This window comes from Alosa sapidissima, chromosome 18, assembly GCF_018492685.1.
Source record: "Alosa sapidissima isolate fAloSap1 chromosome 18, fAloSap1.pri, whole genome shotgun sequence".
In the NCBI taxonomy this organism is placed as follows: Eukaryota; Metazoa; Chordata; class Actinopteri; order Clupeiformes; family Clupeidae; genus Alosa; species Alosa sapidissima.
In genome coordinates, this window is record NC_055974.1 from 26,668,549 (window position 1) to 26,684,885 (window position 16,337).

The 16,337-nt window shown below is 46.4% G+C and overlaps 1 protein-coding gene across 6 annotated transcripts in view; it reads right to left on the reverse strand.

Moving 5' to 3' along the window:
* The window catches only part of slc7a7 (solute carrier family 7 member 7), a 56,982-nt gene that overhangs the window by 34,598 nt on the left and 6,047 nt on the right, over window positions 1-16,337 (reverse strand). For 3 of the 6 annotated variants that reach the window (XM_042070729.1, XM_042070732.1, XM_042070731.1), the window contains exon 2: window positions 14,340-14,405. The exons of 1 other annotated variant lie outside the window; for it this stretch is intronic. The gene's annotated coding sequence lies outside the window, so the exon portion shown is untranslated. Of the gene's footprint in view, window positions 1-906; window positions 1,294-14,339; window positions 14,406-16,337 lie in introns of those variants that run through there. 2 more of the 6 variants (XM_042070728.1, XM_042070730.1) reach the window with 2 other exon arrangements.

Consider the following 16,337-nt stretch of genomic DNA (forward strand, 5'->3'; position numbering starts at 1 on the left):
ATTAGTGAGGTTTCCCCTTCACTGTGAACTCTTTGAGTGCTGTGAAAAGTGCTATATAAATGTAATGTGTTGTTGTTGTTAAAATCCAAGAACACGTATCACATCAGCAAGAGATTCACTAATAAATGTTAGTCAGCATGAAGAGAAGACAGAGGAGAGTATGCCGAAAAGCTGTACTGGCCGAGTATTGCTCCCACTCATTCACTCACTCACACACACACACACACACAATCTCTCTCTCTCTCTCTCTCTCTCTCTCTCTCTCTCTCTGACACACACACACACACACACAGAATCAACAATAACAGTTGGAAATGTGTGTGTGTGTGTGTAAGTGAGAGCGAGAGAGAGAGGGAGGGGGGAGAGAGAGATAGAGAGAGAGAGATGGGGGTGTCACTACTAGAGAAAAGGATGAAAGGACAGACAAACAAGGACAGAAGATGAGACAGTGAAGAACAGGCAAGGTCAAAGGGAGAGATCGGGGCTGCACACGTGACTAGTGATAGCACAAGGCACTGTCATCAGAGGAGAGCAGAAGGAGTCCAAGGTCCACAATGCTGTGTGATAAGACCACATATATCATAAAAATACCATAAAGTACCTCTAAAGGTTAAATCCTGTACACCATATGTCAAGTAGAGGGTGAGTGAATGTCACTAGTGCCAGCAGTGAATTCAACAAGTGGACAGACATTTCTAGCAGATAAATGTGGTTGTTGCTGTAGCCTAAGGTGTGACAGACATTTGACAGTGCGATAACATAATCTGTAGGTTTTCCCTTACTGAGATGCACTTTTGGATGGTGGTAAGCACTTCCATACGACAAATTACCTAGAACTCTTCCACTGCTATAACATCGTAGGCTGTCTAAAAGAACATCAGCTATCAGTGTCCAATTGCTACTCACATTAAAGCACGGAATGCAAACAGATCCACTGATAATGGTCTTCTTACCTTTGACCGTTCAACAGGTAGCGATTATTCTATTAGTTGCAGCTGTGATTGACCGCGAATGACATTCTCATGGCACTGCACTGATTTGACCAGCCGTCATCCTCGTTGTCTTGCCACTTGCAACACACTCAAAGTGAATACCTGTTTGAATGCGCAGACACAGCCTATGTTGGCTGTTTTTAGCTATTCTTTTTCTTGCGTTAAGCCTCGAACGTCTCTTTCTCCTGGCCTACGCTGACTCCGAAGGTGTAGGCTAGGCTATGCCGTTTTAATAAGCGGAGTCGCTTCTGCTTTCTCACACGCGCGCACACCACACACACACACACACGAGGGGGAGGGCCGAAGACGCCGGAGGTGAAGACCACTTTTGCCACAGGTTTTTCTCCTTCTGTGGCTGCCGTATAGCCTTCTTCATCGCATATTTCAATAAACGCCTATAAATAGATAGCCCACAGTAAACTACTAACGCATACATACGTTTTTTGTGCTGGTCCATTTCTATTGAAGACTAACTTGTCAACTCGGAAGCTCAACTTTAAACCTTAGTAACCTATTTTGGTGTAGGCCTAGTCTAAATACGATGTGAAGGTAACTGGAAAGCCAGAAAGTCAACATTCCGACAATTTCAAACAATTTTAATAAACCGGTCGCCCAAGGCATGGTTAATTTCAAGGTTACTGCGCCCTCGTCTGCTCTGATTCTGTTACCACTTGCCACGGATGCTTTCCCACGCTCTTATTGCTCATATCGCCAAAAGTCTTCTGTCTCCCCCATGCGGTGGTAGGCCAAGCAGGTGTTTAGCCCTTTCTGTATTTCAGTTTCTGTCAATCAAAGCTGCCTTACCTATCTCGCCTCATGATGCAATTACAAAAACAAAACCGGAGGTTATGAAACAGAAGTAGCACAGAACAGAAACACAATGCAGCACACCAACAGTAATATTTTGATGTCGAAAATATTGCCTTTTATTTCAATAAAGTGCAGTACTAGTGCAATGTATTGCATTTCCTGCATATGAACTGCATGTCATTTCATCTTAAACAGCATTTTTGATTCTCCGAAAACTGCAGTTTTGACACTTAGCCTAGTGCAGTTATTTTTTGTAAGGGTATGGCCTATGCAGATTGATGTTTTTTCCATGACTTCTTAACTCAAGCTGTGTCTATAACATATTTTAAAACAAGAGTTGTACAAGCATAACATGCTTTTCAGTCGAGTTGAGTCAATTTAGCCTACAGTACAAAATGAACTAAATACGAGTATTAGAAAACATTTCTGAATGGGAAAAACCTTACATGGTGAAGGATGGCAGTCAGGCAAACTAACAGGGCCTATTTAGTACAAAAAATAGTTGAGGCTCAAAAAAACACCAGTTTAAAGAAGACCATCTGTAGGCTACACTGTATTAGTTATGTGATTGAGTTTAATTCAATTGATTCAAAGCAAATAAATAATTCATGAATGATAATAATGAGTAATTCATGAATGAATAAACGAGTACTAGGATAATGATGTTATATATACAGTATATATATATATATATATATATATATATATATATATATATATATATATATATAATTTTATATGATATATATTTTTTACTACAGTAAGACAGTTTCAATGGAGTTACTTGCATAGAGAAAGATGTTAGGCTACTCTCAGCTAATTTTCTCACATGCAGGAGTCAGTGCCTCTGATTAAATGGAAGCCACTAAGAAGCAACCCCAAAATCCTATTAACGGGTTGATTACACAATTTACTCATGGTCCTACGACTTCGCCATTCAGAATCTGTCAAGGATGCATTGCACACCAGGTGCATCTTTCAGCACAGTCTTCAGGCCTTTTATCTGAGTTTATCTGAGTGATCTGGATCTGCCAAATCCTTATCAATTGCAACATATAAGGTACAATAAAGGCTTTTTAGTTTGCAAATTAAAGCTGCTTTGATCAAGTTTCGATGTTTAAGTTAAAAACTAGTACCCAGTGCGTTTGGTGTCTAAAATGAGCCTTAGTATCAGTTCAACAAACTTTTAACTATGGAACCCAGCTGTCTTCATCCTTAGTACCAGATCTATATTCATACACTATATTAATTAGTAACAATCAGTTACCTATATTATTAAATTGCGAAAACATATATATTTTTTCTATCTATGATTGAGAGTTTCATGTTTTGTATTTTTTGATTGAGACATGTCTGTCTCTCTGATGGTTTTAAAAAAAAGTGTGCATGTGGACAAACTTTTAACACATGCCTTCTTCTGGTCCATTGTCTTACTCTCACTCTCTCTTGGAACCCGCACATTCCTCTCCTTGGTTACCGGTTGTCATGGTTTCCGGAGCGCAGCAGTGGGTGGATTAGAAGCCATTTTGGGGACAGCTGGCTAGGTCGCTATCGTACAGTCCCCTGTCCTGTTCAGAGACAACCAGGGGGGAGTGGGGTGTAGTGGGGGCTGGGGGTGGCTTTGTGTGAGGATTAGAGCTTCCTGTGTGTTAGACCATTACATGGGTGGGTGGGTGGGTGGGTGGGGGGGGCTGAAAGAGAGTGAAAATGAAAGAGAAATTCAATGACTGAGTATGAAAGAGTATGAAACAGAGGGCGAGAGAGAGGGGGAATAGAGAGAGGGAGGTGAGTGAGAGATAAAGAGAGAGAGAGAGAGAAAGGGCCTCTACAGCTGCATGGACAATTGCATGGCTCGAGTCACATAAGCGCATAAATAAGCCTGCACACATACTCACACACACACACACACACACACACACAAACAAACTCACCACACAGACCTGTGAAAGAGAGGCGGGTGAAAGCGAACAGACTGCCTCAATAAGAGCACAATTAGTCAACAGAAAGGCTCCAAAACAAAGACAGTCCAGAGAAAGAGAAATCCCCTGGGCTAAAAACTACAGACAATGACATCACCACCACCAAGATGGCCACACAACAGAACTTCACAAATGTACCACACCCGGCATCCTCCTCCTGCTCCTCAATATATACGTAAATAAGACGTCTTGCAGAACTGACAATTCATCATAGCTTTAATCGTTTTTCACGACAACATCTACAACTTCTTTTAACAAAAAACCCCAAAAAAAACAACAAACAACAACAAAAAATAAAACAAAAACACTACCACAACTAAGTAGGGTACAGTGCGGGAACTGGAGCAGAAAGCACAGACATCATCTCTCAAGTGCTTCGTGAGAGGAAGGACAAGATTTGGAATGGCCATTCCAGTCTGGCCACGATCCCCAGTGTCTTTCTGTTGACTCCGGAAGTCGCTTTCAAGATCATAACTTGGTTAAAAACTGGCCAGTGCAATAGGCAGGACTGCTTTCAAGGCAGATGATGCAGGTGGGGCTGTAGTTTTAAAACTTTGGAACTGCATGGGACAGCCATATAGTATATTCTTCAAAACTTGTATCCCTTGCTTCTTGACAATTCCTTCACTCATACCAGAGTAGAATGGAACAGTAGTTAAAAGTAGTTAAATGCTTGGATGCTTGTTAACATCCCCTGCATTTAGAAAATTCCTCCACAGGGAGTGTGTCAAACTTGACTTGCAGTATGAAGAGGCTGTTGATGATGGCAGTGCTGCCTATTGCACATTTAGTTGATATTTTAAATCATTGGAGGAACTTTACAACCAGCACAGCAGGTCTAGCCAAGAGATTTACAAGTTCACTTATGCAGGAAGAAAGCCAAATGCCCTATTCAATGGTTTCAATGTTTCTGTCATTGTTTCTTGTCATTGTCTTTCTTCATCATCATCATCATCATCATCATATCCCTTACAACATCAGATGTAAACATTATGTATCCTCGTGGACCCTTTAAAACAACAAACACGGCAGCAGTCAAATCTATAGCAGCACAAATAGAGAGCACCATGGTAACCGAGTAAACAAACTGACAATCCCTTTTTCACCTTCATGGGGATGAGGGGGGAGGGGGTAAAATGGTCATTCAAGCTTTAGTTATCATAACAGGGAGGATACACTGGTCACGTAACTGAAGCGTTCTGTTTCGCGTTGTGTCTGCTGCAACAATTAGCTTCCACTATAATCAATGGACCTGGCTACACCAGACATGATAGAGGTGTGTTATGTTTGAACAAGTCTTCCTGTTTGTATGCTATGTGAATGGAGCGCTTCAGTTACAGACCCGGTGTAGCCTAGGTGTAAGGATCCTAAAACACAGACCTTATATTGTTCACGCGACTCTGTATTGAGACTCCTTGTTCATTTTCACCTCTGTAGGCCTTCCTGGTCTCAGTATCATCTCACTGTCTTCAGATAAAAGGCACTAATGTTGACAGTTTCGCTACATACCTTAAAATCCTAACGTAAACACTCTAGGGAAGATCGATTTCTAATCTACAAATAGCAAGATACATTCCCACCAAAAGAGCAGTAAAAAAAAAAAAAAAAAAACATTTCCAAGAACATAACGAGTCATATTCCATTTAAGTCCATATCCTCACGTCACTCTGCCTTCTCTGCAACACCGGAGGTATCCATTGGCTCGTCAGGTAAACAATTATTGGCTGATGGCTTCTCTACATCATCCTCAGCTGGCCTGCTATTGGTCGAGATTGCACTTGGGTCATCCAAAGTGTCCTTGCCAGACTTGAGGGGTCCCTTCTCCCCATGGTCACGTGAAGCACTGGGGGGAAGGCTGACCGACCCAGCAGGCCCATTGCTGACCGACCCACCATGGACCTTCATGTGTCCCTGTGAACGCACACAGAACAGTTCTGTTAAATCATGTAATACATACAGTGGAACACAATGCAACACACGCAACGAGAGTTGAATAAATGAAAACGATTCTGGAAAGTTCCTGAATTCTATCTCTAGCTATCTGATATGTTATATGATACTTCAATTAGATATTATTTATTGATACTCTAAGATCCAATATTGCACTGTTGCTTGAATGTTATTGCCCACTTTATAGTTGCTTTTGCTAAAATAAAATTAATAAATGATCACTACTGTCCAAGCTGACCAGAGATAACAGTCATAACAATAAAGACTATTGTTGTGTGCCTAAAGTTATCTGAAACTTTTGAAATTTGCTATATATCTATATATAATATGCCTGTATAAGATTATCTATTTGCAAATCTTTAAATGGCCTGGACCACGCTTTAATTCAGGCACAGAGCCTGAGAACTTTCAGCCCTGAGTGTCTGTAAAGACAATCAAAACGGTAATTAAAACAGCTACAGTAATTTCCTATAAAGTATCAATCAATCAATCAATCAATCAATCAACAGCAGAGGCCAGACGTCTCACCTTGAGGCCACTGCGGCTGGCGTACTCTTTCCCACACTGGCTGCAGCTATAGGGCTTCTCTGGCCGCGAGGCTTTGGGCGTTTTCACCGGGGTGAGCGGCTGTGCGGTGGCCGTCCCTTCCGTCCCTTTCCCGTCGTCACTCACGTTCTCCTCGCGCCTCGCCGGCGCCTCCGCTTCCTCTCCTCTGGGCTCGGCCGCCGCCGAGGAACCTTCCGGAATCTCCTTTGCCGTCTCCTCCTTCTTCTTCTCCTCCTCCTCTTCCTCCTTCTTCATTGGCACATCCTCCGCCTCTACAGGGCCGTGGGTTCCATCTTGAATCGCCGCAGGAACGACAGCGTCAGGTGCTGACTCGGCTGTTTTCAGGGCGGACGTGTTCTTGTCCGGTCTGGACTCATTTGCCTCCCGGTCAGAGCTGGGGCTAGAGGGAGGGGTGAGCGTGCTGGGGGTGTCCCCGGTGGTCACCACGGCGATCTTGACCACAGTGTTCACTGCCAGAGCAGGGCTTTTAGCAAGGGACACGTTCTCTGAGTCCGAGCGGTCCGGCCGGACGCACAGCGACAAAGGGGCCATGTCGTCCTCCGCGTCGTCTTGGTGGGGCGCATGCTCGTTCGACGGAACACCTCGAGAGGTAGAACTGTAGCTGCCGGCGATATCAGACGTCAGTGTGTCGCTGCTCTGGTCCTGCTGTGTTGTGGGTGGGGAGGTGATGGGTGGACCACTGAGGACCAGAGGCCGCACCACCAGGGACAAGGCGTCCTGTTCGGTCTTCTCGTCCGAGAGAGCTGGGCTGGGCTCGGGAGAGACGCTGCTCAGGTCAGAGTCGGATTTCACGCTCAGGTCGGCCGGCAACGTCTCTCTGGAAACGGATCCGTCACGTGCGGACGAGAGCAAGAGAGCCACCTTGGCGCTGCCCAGGTCGAGAGGCTGGGTCTGGACAAGGTCGTTGCCCAAGGCAACAGCGCTCAGGTTTGCTGCAGCGTCCACCTGCAGGCCCTCGGGGTTGTCCACCGCTGCGGCGGCGATGGCGGCCTCCTCCTCTTCCTCTCCCGTAGCGTTCCCGCCATCGGGCGGGATCTGCCCGCCAAGGTGCATGCGGATGTGGTGCTGGAGCACGACAGCGTTGGTGAACTTGCGCTGGCACAGCGGGCAGGAGTTCTGCGGCCGGGAGCTGGCCTGCCGCGAGTGGTGCGTGGCCACGTGGGCTCGCAGGCTGCCCTTGGTCGAGAAAGAGCGGCCGCAGAGCTTGCACGGGAACGGCCGCTCCCCGAGGTGCGTGGCCTGGTGTAGCCGCAGTGCCCGGGGGCAGCTGAGCACGCGCAGGCACACGCCGCACTGGTTAGGGGACAGCACCGGTGTCAGCGAGGAGGACGGCGGGGTGGACGCGACGCTGCCGAGGTTCGGGTTTAGGCCCAGCGCGGCCATCATCTCCCGTCGGTACGCCGAGGACGAGCTCGTGGAGGTGACATCGCTGGACTGGCTGGCGGTGACCGAGATCGAGGTCGGGGTTCCACTGGAGCTGCGCCCGCCTCCTCGATCGGCGCCCCCTTGTGGCTGCTTCTCCAGCTTCTGCGCCAGCCGCTGCAGCTTGGTGGTGTCCGAGGTGGCGGAGGAAGGCGACGGAGAGGTGGACGAGGGGGACGAGGAGGCCTGGGGTTTGGGGTACGGCGAGAAGGGGAAGGCCAGCTGCCCGTGCGGGGACGGCAGCGGAGGGGGGTGCAGGAGGGCCAGGCCCGGGTGGTGGTGCGCCGCCGTGGGGAAGAGGATCTTGGGAAGGTGCGCCAGCTGCGAGTACGGCGAGCCTGAGAGCAGCGCCGAGTGCGGAGGGGTGTTCTCGTCGAAGCGCTGCTGCTTGGCGCCTTTGGAGGCGGACGACGCGGACGAGGAGGGCGAGGAGAAGTGGACGCTGGTGGTGGTTGCTGCGGCGGCCGCTGAGGACGCGCGGTTCAGCTGCAGCAGCGAGTGGGCGGTGGACAGCAGCGCCAGGTCCACGCTGGGGGGCAGCGGGAGCGAGGACGCCGCGGCGCGACCGGCCGAGCTGGACAGGAAGCCCAGCGCCATGCTCTCGGGGACGCCCAGGGCGCCTTTGATCCCGAACGGCTCCTCGGGCTCGGCGCGGCGCTTGCGGCTCCTGGAGGAGGTCCCGTTGCTGGAGCCGCCCCCGCCGGACCCCGCTGGGCTCTGCTCGGAGAGCGCCGGCGGCAGCAGCGAGAGCGAGAGCTCGGGGTTCTGCTCGCGGTGGCGCAGGAAGTGGGCCTTGAGGTTGCCGCGCGTGGTGAAGCGGCTCAGGCACACTGGACACTGGTACGGACGCTCGCCCGTGTGCGAGCGCAGGTGGATCTGCAGCGACGAGTCGCTACTCAGCACCTTCCCGCAGTAGCGGCACGCATGCTGCTGCCGCCCGGATGATGCCACCGCCGTCGTCGTCGCCGCTGTCGTCGATGAAGAGGTCGAGGACGACCCGGAACTGGACAAGCCGGTGGACGACCCGACCACGGAGCTGAGTGGCGCGGCGGGCTCGTGGGTCAGGCCGGTTCCGGCCAGCGCTGCAGCAGAGAACCCGAAGCCGTTGGCATGGCCGAACATGGACGCGTTGGGCAGCTTCTCCAGGGGGTAGCGAGCAGGCAGGCAGTGGGAGAGGAAGAGGGGCGAGGCGGCCGAGGAGAAGAGGGAGGCCGTGGTGGTGGACAGAGCGGAGGATGAGGACGCGGTGCTGAGCGCCGGCGCTCTGTTTCCGTTGCCTGCGGAGACGCTCAGCTTGGACGCCGAGGCCTGCGACAGCAGCGACGGCATGCTGGACAGCAGAGAACTCGCCGCGGAGACCGCTGGTGCCGTCCTGTGCGGCGGGGAGGGGGACCCGCTGTCGCCGTTTGATGACGACGACCTCTGGCGACTGACCAGCGCGCCTCCTGGCCTCTGGGTGCTCTCCTGGGGAGGTGCGTTGAGACCTTCGCCGAGCCGCAGCACCTGTCGGCAAATCTCCTCGGTGATCTGCATCTGGTGGATCTGCCTCTGCTGCAGGACCCTCAGCTCCTCTAGCAGCACCGCCAGCGTCGGGGGCATCTGGATTTGCCCCGGGGGCAGGACAGCGGGGGGACTGGAGGGCGCCTGCTGGACAGGGCTGGGGCTGCCCTGGTGCGGGGCCGCCCCGTGAGAGGACGAGGAGGAGGAGGAGGAAGAGGAGGTAGTGGTGGTGGCGGAGATAGCAAGCTGAGGGGACATCATGACGGCGTGGGAGTGGGGGTGGTGGGCGTGGCTCTGATGGCGGGCCGACGCGTGATTGGCTTTCGTCTGGGCCGGCGGAGAGGAGTGGGTCTGCGAGGACAGCGACGGGTGCGGGAAGTCCGGCGACAGGGACGAGTGGGTGTTGGGGAGCGCCGTGCTGTACGGGTGGGCCGTGTGGTTGGGCCAGTGGGGGGGTGAGGAGCTCTCGCTGGGCAGGGAGGGAGCGTGTAGACCCCCAGGGGACGGCCTCGGGGCCAAGGGGGGGTGGCAGTCCTGCACGGAGGGAGGGGACGCTGAGGAGGAAGGAGAGGATGATGGCGCCTCTGATCCAAGAGAGGTGGACGGGGACTTCACTCTTAACTGCTCATCTACAGAGAAACAGGCAGAACACAAAGAACAGGGTTCTGTTAACATTACCAGCAAAGTGTGAATAGTCTTTTATTGTGGCCAACGGTCTAGTAGGTTGCACAATCACATTACTCTCAGCCATCTTCAAGTTGTGTTTATTCTTTTAGACTCAATTACTTAATGACCTAATTACATCTGCAAGTAGTCTTCTGGTGAGAAACTGTTGTACTAACAGTGGTTGAGCCTCATATTAACCTCTTCCAACCCATGAAAACACCATTGTACTGTTTTCCTTCAAACCAAAACAATCAGGCTACCTTGTTGCCATGACAATACATTTCAAAGGGACACTGACCACTGCAGTGTCCTCTTCAACCAACAACAAACTCGCCTTCCATAAATTCTCCCATTCATTTCCCTACACACCCTTCCCCCTCGACCTCTCAGGGGTCATAGGTCACGGAATGCTAAGGGTTCTGGGCACTGTCCAGGAGCTGTGATTGGTCTGTTGACCTGACCTTTCTTAACTCAGGGGTCAAATTCTTTCAGAATCTTGAGTACAGAGAAAAGAAAGAGTAGGAAAAAAAGAAAGAAAGAAAGAAAGAGGGGAGAGGGGGTTGGGGAGCTTAAAACTGACTGACAAACCAACGTAGCCTCCTCCTACCTATTTCTTGCAGCTTTGAATCAGATGCCTGTACAACCCATAATAGAACTAATCTTCAAATAGTATTATCCCCTATGTTTCACCTGTTATTATTTACTATGCACTGTTTTCTTGTGTTTGATGATAGAATTCAAATCGGTTAATGTTCAGTAAGAAGCTACAAACTTTTGAAATGAATTCAAATGATTTTCTGTGACAGTTGGAAGTACATGAAGTGCTGAGAAAATGGCGCAAGTTTGGAGGTGATTTTCTCCCCCGGCCACTGAAACCCCCAACCGTGCAAGAGTATGCGCTGAATAGGAACATGAGGGAGAGAGAGGGAGGAGGCATTGAGAACACAGAATGGAGGAGAACAAGAGAACACGAGAGAGAGAATAAGACCGATAGGAAGAGAATAGAAAGAGAGAGATTAATCTTTACCCAACCACCCCCCCTCTCTCTCTCTCCTCCTCCTTCTCTCTCTCACCCCATCCTCCACCTTGGTGTGGGCTGAATGGGGAGAATTTCTCTAAATTCTAATGAAAGACCTCCAGCGGCTACTCAGGGGCTGACTGACTGAGTGATGGCCTTTGAGTGATGCATGTCAGCAAGGAGACTGCAGGAATCAACACACACACACACACACACACAGGGTGTAGACCTCAGCACTTCTCCCGTTTCCCACACAAGCTCAGCACACATAATTTACTCTCCACTATCTGAATCATGATCTACACGTAGAAAAAAAAAACTTCCCAAACTGTGTCCATGAGGCACCTGGTTGGCCAGCATCAAACAATTCATCTATACAATGACAATGTACTGAATGTACTGCGTGTTCTATGAATCAATTGAAATAGGGTAGGACTATTTTTGATGAATATTTAACAATAAATGCACTGAAATTATCAAAGAATAGCCAACTCATAGCTTATTGTGATGCATTTTTTTGCAAATAAAAATGGCCTAGCTTAGTTTTGAACAGATGTATAAACTTCACTGCAGTTTATATATATTTTTCAAAGTACATATATGCATTGATGTCAAATAGAAGAAGTTTGTTCTCACCTTGCAGTAAGATCCGCGTGCCCCCTGGGTCTGCGTTAATAAGTTGCTGCGGTCTTTTTTGTTTCCGGCGTGACATGGTTCACGAGGAGACCATCAGCCGAGGGTACACCAGTCCGCACTTTTTGAGCTTCCCTGAAGTCCTGGAATCGGCCGAAACTAAAACGGTCCTGTGTGCGGAGTATAGATCTCAACAGAGAACAACATTGGACTAGAAAAGCAAGTGGATGGGCTAAAATAATAGCGGTGAACGGCGAACGACCGTGTAGCTGCACAATGACGTCTTCTGCTACTGTGTGATTCGATCAATGTGTGTGTGGCTGTTTTTCCTCAACAAGTAGGCTAGTCTCTTTCTCAAAGTTGCCCACTTTGCGCTGCGCCGGGCCCCTCCTCCCCGTGTGTGTGTGTGTGTGTGTGTGTGTGTGTGTGCTTGCCCAAAGCCACGCATGTGTATGCTGTATGCGCGCAAACACACACACGCACACACACACAAAGTCTCTCCTTGTTCTTCACTAACATTTGCATTTCAATGGCGTGGTACACCGTCTCTTTTAGTGGCATATTTTACTACCCCATCCTGCATCCCGTCGTCAAAAGGTAGCTTTTTATTTTCCCATCAATTACAACACAGCAGGGACATGACTACTTTGGGCTACAGATGAAAGGAAATTACCCTTATTTTTGGAAACATGTATTTAGATATGATAACATCAATGTGCACGTTGTTTACAAAGGGCAAAATGAAATCTAAAAAAATAACTAGCCTGTTATTATGACGAAACACTTGGCCAACTGGCACATTTCTAAATACCTAATTCAGATTTGTTTATTTGAGTCAATTACACTTTAAAATATTTTCCTCGGAGGTCGCTTTAAATCGATAAACTCTTCAAAAACTAAATGGAATAGTAGGCTACTTTATCATCTGTCTTTTGTTGCGTTTGTCCCTCCTATCACCAATGATAATTATTCTTTCATTCCACTACAGTTTATCACAGGAGTTACCAATCGTTATGAAACATAGGTCCGATTGAACAAGTTGTCGGACCATCCCACAGGTTCGAATGGGACTGCATCTAAAAGTCGCCCTTTCTGCACAGCCTGCGTCGGTATGGGTTTGCAGAGCTCTATTTAAAAGGTAGTGAATAGAGGGAATTTCTAACAATGGCGACCTGGACACAGTTCAGTGAGCATCTCTCTCTCACTCTGAACCCCCGGATCCATTGCCTGTGCACACAATGAACTCTTTTCACGCGCCCAACACCACGAGGACACATGAGGCGGGGAAAGCCATATTTGATTAGGGGTATCACACGGAATCACACATGCACTAACGTTTTACATATGGAGTTTCGACTTGAAGTCAAGTCATTGTGTGGCGTAAAAATTGGCATGTCCATTACATGTGACCAACCTGGACTTGATTGTTGTATATGATTAATTTGTAATAGCCTAATGTACAGAGATATCACATATGAAAATATATTTATATTTGTTGTTTAAAATGGAAACGAAAAATTTGGATGGAGTTGTAACACCCTCCAATTACAAAAGCAAAGTCTGTCAATGTAATTTTCATAGTTTTCATTCAGTAAAAGTAGGCCTAGGCTATGTGAGCCATATTTATGTCCACTATATGGGAAGTATTCCCAGAAAACAAAAATCATCCCCAAAATGTTTATGGCATGTACCCCTTGTCATACTCCATCTTTTGTCTAGGTCTTACACAAATGCTGCAAACATCGTGTGCGTTATATATATAATTAAATGCAAACATTGAGATTCAGATGGGATTAAAATAAAAATCAAACTTTCAATGAATGAAAATGTGAAATGAACAGGTAAGTGTGGTGGACTAAGTAGCCTAAGATCAATTATAATTATCCTATGCCATCCTTCAAATGTACTGCATTTTGTTACTGTCCCATTTCATTAGGCTCATCCTGTAGCAATTGTTAATGGAAGTCCACAAGATTCAGTGCTGAATACAGCATGCAGAATATGCAAATATGTGAGCAGATGCTTATTTTTAGGGTTGCAACTATTATTGCATTATTCGATTTTTCTCATAGTTGGTGAATCTGTTGATTATTTTATTGATTAATTAATGTGTTGTTTGCTCCATAAAATGTCAGAAAATTGTGAAAAAAATGTGGATCAGTGTTTTTCAAAACTCAAGATAAGTCCTCAAGTGCTTTGTTTCGTCCACATTCCAAAGGTATTTAGTTGCAGCCATGGAGGTGTAAGTGAAACAGAAAATCTTCAAGTTAAGAATATAAATTTAATCATTTAGATTTATTCTTTTAGCAGATGCTTTTATCCAAAGCGCCAAGAGAATAACGTTCAAGATACAGTTCAGAGGAGAGCTTTGCTAGGAATTGCATCTGTCAATGCTACAAATAAGAGAAGTCTGATGTAATTTCCTTTAAAAAAAAATGACATACACCTAGTTGACAATAAAAGCTGACAACTAATTATTTATTGTTGCAGCTATGATACATTATGGATATGCTCCAAATAAACACCTAGATATTTTTACTAAAAGACCTGGCCCATAGGTCACTATACTTAATGACCTAATGGCACTCATCAAATGAACAAGGTTAAGGTTTGACTTCACTTATGTCTTTGAATTTTAAAAAAAAAGGATTTGTTAGTTTGTTATTGTGTGTGGAGCGTTTTGGATTGCGCTCTGTGCACACCAAATGTGCTAAATAAAATACTTGACTTGATTCGACTTAAACTTGAAGTGCAGAAGAAACTGCAGGGAGAAAAGAGTGCACAGTGCAAAAACTCACTTACTTAATGAACACGGAATTTCTGCATTTGGCCTTGAAGTATTTTTTCCTTCAGTTGCTGAGATTACCACTAGAGGATATGTACACACAAAAAGAGTATGAATAAGCCAATAATATTTTAAAGGACAGTTCACATCCTTACCTTGGACTGTTCAATCCACTGAGGTCAGGCAAACATCTCTGTTCTACAGGGCTAAAACAGTTTCTTTCCTCAAGCCATCTGCACCCTGAATATAAAACACTACAAATACATTACATGAACTTGCCACGCTGCACTTACACACACTGCACTTTTTACCCCCTTCTTTCTGAATCTATTTATTAAATTCTTCTTGAACATCCGTGGGGCAGCCGTGGCCTACAGGTTAGTGCTTCGGATTTGTAACCGGAGGGTTGCCTGTTCGAACCCCGACCAGTAGGAACGGCTGAAGTGCCCTTGAGCAAGGCACCTAACCCCTCACTTCTCCCCGAGTGCCGCTGCTTAGGTGTGTGCTTCACCTCACTGTGTGCTGAGTGTGTTTCACTAATTCACGCATTGGGATAAATGCAGAGACCAAATTTTCCTCACGGGATCAAAAGAGTATATATACTTATACTTGAACAAAATGGAACAACCAGACTTCAGAAAGTAAACGTATTTGTTCCAGCTATTCACAGCTTATAACAAGCAATTAGTGATATGGTAAACTTTTATTTTCTGAAGCTATACACCTGTCACAGAACCTCTGTATTGTGATGCCATTGTTATCTGTATCGTGATGCCATTGTTATCGTGGGCAACATGCCTTGACCAAAGACTCTAGAATCTTTGGCCTTGACGGTATCGTATTGTATCCAATGACGACAGATGATGATAGATGGACAGCACGGCTCCATTCTCTATACAGTCATTGAACGTATAATGTTGTGTTGTATCATCTCATATCACGACTTGTCAGAGAGGTCTAATTAACACTCAGCAGGAGTTACACGTTTCAGTTTTTACACTATTTTGTTATTTAGGCTATATTTAGTCTTTAAACTGTTAATATTAATGTTAATGTAATGTTTATTGATGTCATTGTAAGTCACGCTGGACAAACGCGCCAGCTATACTGTATAAGCGTGAACATAGGCTACATCAGTTGATGTGCTCTCTAGGAATCCAAACGGATGCTATCATTTGCACATACTAGTATTGCAATGTTTTATGAGGTACAATAGAATTTCAATACCCTCATCTACTGCTACAATGACTTTTTTTTCCGAAAGCTGTAGACATCCACCCCAATGTACATTATCACGTTATCATTTCTGATAGAAGAGAAACACTGGATAGAAATGCAGGCATACAGCAGGGGAAATATGTATTGTATATATAGGCCTATATATTGTATGTATTGTATAAGTAGAACGCGTCAACATTTTTTTTCAGTAAGTATACTTCCAGTGAGGCTATTTGCATGAAATTTTCACCAAACATTAGTTTTTACTCAGGTAATCCATACATATAAAAAAAAGTCCATAAGTAGAGTTATGTGTAATAAAGTGTAATGACACAGGAAAAAAGTACTGAACACGCTAAAAAAAAAAAAGCAGTAGACCTACACCAAGTCAAAGAAAGCCAAGTAGTTAGAAAATAATTATCCCTCCTATCTGTGCAAATTTAAGCTGGGTTAGTACATATTGATGGGCTATAAAAAGGTTTTTCGTTACCAAGGTGTCATACAAGAAATTGTTCATGATGGGTAAAAGGAAAGAGCTCTCCCAAGACCTTTGCAACCTTATTGTTGCAAAACATTTTCAGAATCTTCAGCAACATTGGGGCCATTATCTACAAGTGGAAGGAACATCACTTCATCATCAATCGGCCATACACAGGATCTCCCAAGATTTCTGACAAGGGAGTCAGAAGGATAGTCAGAAGAGTAGCCCAAGAGTCAAGGGCCACTCGGAAAAAGCACCAGAAAGACTTGGAGGCAGCAAATAGCCTACAATTGTAGGCAGATAGCTTTTCAATAGC